Genomic DNA, 6000 nt, shown 5'->3' with positions numbered 1-6000 from the left:
TGGAATCTAGATGATATCCAACGGCCAGTAGTGCTCAAATTTTCCATTTTGGACCATCGAATTCACCTCATCCAACGACCATCTTTCAAAGTTAAAGTTACCCGCACACAATATAAAAAAATATAAAATATTATATATAGGGGTATAGATATAGATATGTGATGCGAAAGCCGCCCATCATCTCCAATTAGATTAGTGTGTCCATGCTCAGATGCGACGTGGCCAAATGATGTCTGCCATCGGTATCTCAAATTCAAATCAGTCTGACCGTGTTCAATGTGTATACATTACAACATGCTCGTTTCCAAACCACACCGCGCATATCTCCGTTATATTCATGCATGCATGGGTTTCAAAAATCAGGATCTCTTATTCAAAATATTTGAATTCAACTTTACATTGATTATGACCTCACCTATTCTTTTACACCCACACAGTAGTCTTCCCTTTATAATTGTACCACTAACTTTCTCTCGTGCATGCATTCACACACACTACCAGTCGGCATTATCCATCGCACGCATGCAATCTTTTTCTTTAGGTCAGTCTCCCATGAAGGCACACACCCACACACACACCCCTCTCCATCATATCGGGCATTCTTTATCTCTCACGTGTGCATGCGCAATGACCGATGTTCCTCTATGTATGTGTGTATATAGTTAGGTCTTTCATAGTTTTCCACACAAACCGATCAATCGATATATCCAGTGAGGTCTCACCCTCTTTCCCACGTCCACATCGATCAATCTATACCTCTCTATATAGGATTAACATATATAGCTAATACACCCACATTAATTATATATCCAACGTCCCCCTCTCGTCATCCATGCCTTCTGCTTCATCTCTCAGACGCATGCACAATGGCGAAGAGAGGGGCAGTAAGGGCCCTGCCCCCTCCCCCTAACATCACTATATATCGAGACTAATATGAATGTGATCATTAGACAATTGCTGCTAAAATGGTTTAAGTTCATGAATTGACCTTCCTCGTAAAGGATGAGCAATGCTTGGCCCCCTAGCTCATTTATTTTTCATGGCTCTGCCACTGCATGCAACAGCGCACGTGTTCGCCCCCTCTCTCTAAATATCGATCTCGCACTTGTGCATTCCTTCATAGTCTCCCTCCACTCGACCCCTCGCACCATCTTCTAGCCCCCCACCGGATTTTGCCACATGTACAATCTAGCAGACTCCATGGTTGAACTTAAGCATAATGCACAAACCTCAAAGCAACAGTGGTTCTCTTTTGTTCTAGAATCTTCTGTATCATAACTGCCCAAACTTTTTTTCTAGTTGAATTGCCATTATCTGTTTTTACTTTATGCTTTACAACGCACAATTCCATGAATCATAAAATAGATTAAGGGTTTCTTTGATTCAAAGGATTCTCAAAGGAATTTTGGAGGATTCTAATCATTAGGAATTTTTCCTATCTTGGTTGTTTGATTCGTAGGATTGTAAACCATAGGAATTTTTCCATATGATTCATTTGCACTAGATTTCATAGGAAACATCCCATGCACTCAAACCTCTTTGAAAGAATTCTGCGTTTTTTCTATGCACAATCAAACACTCGTACAATCCTGTAGGATTCAAGAAAACATTCCACTATAATCCCATGTTTTTCCTATTCCCACATTCTTAGCTTTTTTATAAAAACAAATTGATTTTGAATGAGATGAACTATAAGAATTAAATGAAGGGCTACATCAGGCATATCTGACTCAGAGCTTACATGCTATAGTGAGGTATTTATTCATAATTTTGTTGCAAAATCTGATGCGTGCAATGCACGTGTACCTTACTAGTACTTCGAGTATGTGCAAAACACGTAAATTAGAATACCAATGGCAGCTACACAATGTCTCTCTTATAGTTCATGAAGCCACATGGCACATGTGGAGGCGTTGTCACAACCTCCTTGCGTGGATTGATCACAGTGACGTGCTGCTGGTTCTAGAAGAATGTACTCGTCCTCCCTGAGCCATACTGGCGGTACATGCACGAAGCGAAAATGTGCACCCACGCCACGCACGCACTCATTCCCTCGCACGCACAAGCGGGTACACGGGCGGACGCAATTTTGTACCAAGATCCACCCCATGTGATAATTTGACATGTGTAAAGTCGTTCACTTCATTGATGGTCAATTAATACAGCGCATGCAAATTGAGTGGACGTGAGGGCGGAAGAAAGACATTATTACTCCACTGTGCGCATGCGAGTAGTTAAATCGTGGGTTGCTAGTAGTACTTCCATTGGTCTCTTCGTATTTTATGCCAATTTTTGACAGTACCATAATATTTACGCATTTGAGCAGTGTAGTACTTGAAATTTATGTTCCGCTAAACTCATCGGGAGCCGTTTCGGGCCTCGAAACCAAAACCATCAATTAATCTTTACCTTGTTCCCATCACATTCGAAAGCCTACTCACACCTACTAGTACGTACCAAACCTGAACGTGTTCCCACTATGCAGGTATTATTACTAGTGCTAGTACTTAGGTTATAAAAAGGGGAACTACCTAACGGAAAATTACTCTACCTTTCCTCCTCATAAGTGCTTCTTCTTTGTCCGTCGTTGCCATGGCCGGTGAGCAGAGCTCTAGGTCGAGAACTACTCGTAACAAGGGAGCGGCAACCAAGGCTACGGAAAAAAAGAGGGCTCGCCGCCATGCAGAGACCTTGAAAGATCTCTCACGGGTAGGCGATGGCTCCCAGGAGCGCCGTAGCCGCGGAGGCGAACATGCCGAGCCGGCGGAGCTGGAGTCGTTATCCCTTGATGGCATGCTCGATCAGCTCAAGAAGCACCTCAATAAGCAGAAGGAGTGCATCCAAGGCTTGATGGAGTTGCTGCAGGAGAGCCTCGACGACATGCCCGCTGAGCTCAATCAGCATGGGGAGTTGACTGCCGGCTTGGTGATGCTGCTGAAGAACAGCATTGCCTCGGAGAAGAAGGCGACCGGTGAAATCCTGCGACTTCAGGAGGACAAGGCGAAGCTCTGCCATGAGATCGACCTGTTGAAGGAGAAGAACGCCGGCTGGAAGAAGCTACATGAGAATAGTAGTTCCTTGATGAAGATGTTGCAGGCCCTCATCATGGAACAAAATGAGGAGTTGGCGAAGCTCCGCATCAAGCACCCGGCTGCTGTCAAGGTACGTAATGCGGCCGTGGAACAAATGATGAAGGCTCGCGTCGAGAAATCCCGCGTCATGGACAGAATGAAGAAGATGGCGGAGGAGACGCGCAAGGAAATGGAGGTCGTGGAGGCAATGAAGAAGCAGTTACGACTCCGCAGCGAATTAGATCATTTGGGGTGATAATCTTCCTTCTTCTTTTTCTCCTGTGTTTCATCTTTTGCTTCGGGTGTTTCGCCGCACGTGTCACGTTCTCTGCGAGGCATGAATAGAACAATGTTTTTTTTTAGGGAATGAATAGAACAATGCTAATGAGATGACTAGCAATTAGATCATTTTTTATTGCCATATGGCACTGGGCTGCCGTGTTTCGTGCTCCTCCATCGCAGTACTACTCCAGTGGAAAACTTGAGTATACCGGTTGTTTGCTCCTCTTTGATCAGGTCGTCGACGCATTTATACGAGCAGTCAAATCACAAGGCCCCGCCTTCCAGCAGTAATGAGCTGTCAAATCACAAAGGCCCTCGCCTCTCGTGAAACCGACCAAGCTAGACTGCCCCGCCCTCTAGCCTTTTAAAAATGTATACTTTTGTACAGCAGTAGTATCGATGGATTGCGCCATGGAGCAAAACTTGAAATTAAAAAAAAGGTGGTACATATAGAGAGCGCTTGTCGCCAAATTATGCATATACTACTATTAAAAAGGCTAGTCACAATAATGGTGTCCAGCACAACCCACCCCTCAAATAAAACTAAGCACCCTGGAATTCTTTGACAAAACTAAGCACCCTGAAATTCTTTGACAACTAAACTGTTGGCTATATGATGTTGGCCATATATATTGTACGTATATAATGTGAAGAAACGAGTGGTAGTACTATACCAACTAAAAGATGAAATGTAAGAAATACTAGTATGTACGTACTGAAGAGTTAAAGTAACAAGAAGAAACATAACATAGTTCTGCTGGGGGGCTCAGCACAACACACCCCTCAAATTAAATTAAGCACACCTGAAATTAAACTTTGCAACTATTCCAGTAGACACTGTATTAGAACAACCATGAGCAACGACACTGCCACCTTACTCGGAGTCCTCGTCCACGTCCTCGACTTCGTCCTTGTCCCTCTTCCTCTTGTCCGATACTTCTTTGCTTGAACCGCACACTTGGCTGCTGCTCTTCATCCAACCCTTGTAGATATTGAAGCAAAGGTAGCCATCCATTGCAGCGTAGTGGATGTGGTCTATATCTAGTACATTCCACTGCCATGCATGACGATGAAACATGTATGGAGGTTTCTCCAGTTTACCATACGAAGGATGAACCATGGCTCCTGCCAGGGTCAGCATTGAAGGCTGACGAGAGGACACCAGCCGATTCTTCTGGAGGCCGAAGGTGTTGCCTACAACGAGGCCTATCTGACGCAGGACTTCTTTGTCGCTACCAAAGTCTACAGTAACGAATTTGACTAGGTTTCTCTCGAGGAAGTTCTTAAAATCCTGGCACTCAACGTCGGCATGGCATATATGGTAGACCAAGCATAAGTCATGCACGCAAACCTGGATCACGGCGGGCTTCTTCCTCTCTTCGTTCTTTAGATCCTTCTCACGTCCCAGGACTGTGGTGTACTCAACATCTAGCCCAGCGACCCACTCATCATCGGAGTCTTCGAACATGTATCTGAAGCGAGAAAGGCATCATTTCACTGTCGTGGAAGAACGGATGTAGATGACATCGAACTCATCACCGGTGATGGTTCTAACCTTGTACTCACCGCCGATCGTGGAGATTTGGGACGCCATGGATTTGGGAGGAGGGTTAGGATTAGTGGAACTGCCATAATGTGAATGGACGGGACGACTAGGAGCGAACCGCCGTAGTATTGAAGGACGTGCGGGGACGAGTAGGAGCGAACTGCCAGCGTGTGAATGGAAGGGCAGTGGCTTTCCATTCTCCCATGATACGGGCTTCCGAGAGCCCTTGCATCTGAGATCGAACGATTGCATGGCGTGATTCTAGACCTATGGGTGAATATCCTATCCTAGAGGGTTATTCTGCAAATTTTCGGCAACTTAGCATGCGACCGTTTGATCTCAGATCCAAGGGCTGCCAGCAGCCCGTATCATGGTCTCGCCTACCACGAGCGTCGCGTCGCTCGCGTGGTCACGCCCTTGAGATTTAACACGGTGCATTAGGCTATCTGATGTTGGCATGTCATACATAGTCATCACTTAGTCACTCATACTACAAGGTTAGCCAAGGAGTGACCTCTTTCAATGAAATGGTGTTGCTAAGTTTGCTTCATTTAATTAGCGACTCAAAATTGTCTTTTCACCTAGATACACGCGCTTAGCACCGTTTCTTCCTTGGGTCACCAAACTAGTCTCTCTCTTCTTGATTAAGTTGCCACATCAGACTTTATGCCTATGTGGCAAGCTTAGCACCTGTAGGAGCAAGTAAAAGTAAGTACAATAGTGCGCTTTACATGGCATTTTTGCATATGTGGAGGAAAGAGAGGCAAGGAAAAAGTGGAGAAGTGGGCTCTCATGCAAGAGCCGGCCTCTACTACATGGTGGAGCATTGGGAGAGGCACCTCTATGGAGGTGGTCAGGAATCGGGAGACTCACGCCGGTCGTAGCGCCGCAGTAAAAATGATAATGGCAAGTCAAATCACAGGGCCCCACCTGTCCAGCAGTAACTCGCTGTCAAATCACACAGCCCTACGTTTGCAACAGCCTACTCCCTTGTCTTCTCGCGTCTTTGTCGAACCGACTAGGCGGAACTACCCCGCCGCCTACCGCATAGGAAAAGTCCCGCCCTCGACTTTTAAATAGTATACAGTATACTAATTTTGT

The sequence above is a fragment of the Triticum dicoccoides genome, chromosome 3B (assembly GCF_002162155.2).
Source record: "Triticum dicoccoides isolate Atlit2015 ecotype Zavitan chromosome 3B, WEW_v2.0, whole genome shotgun sequence".
NCBI lineage: Eukaryota > Viridiplantae > Streptophyta > Magnoliopsida > Poales > Poaceae > Triticum > Triticum dicoccoides.
The sequence above is the reverse complement of the archived record's forward strand: the minus strand, read 5'-3'. Positions refer to the sequence as shown.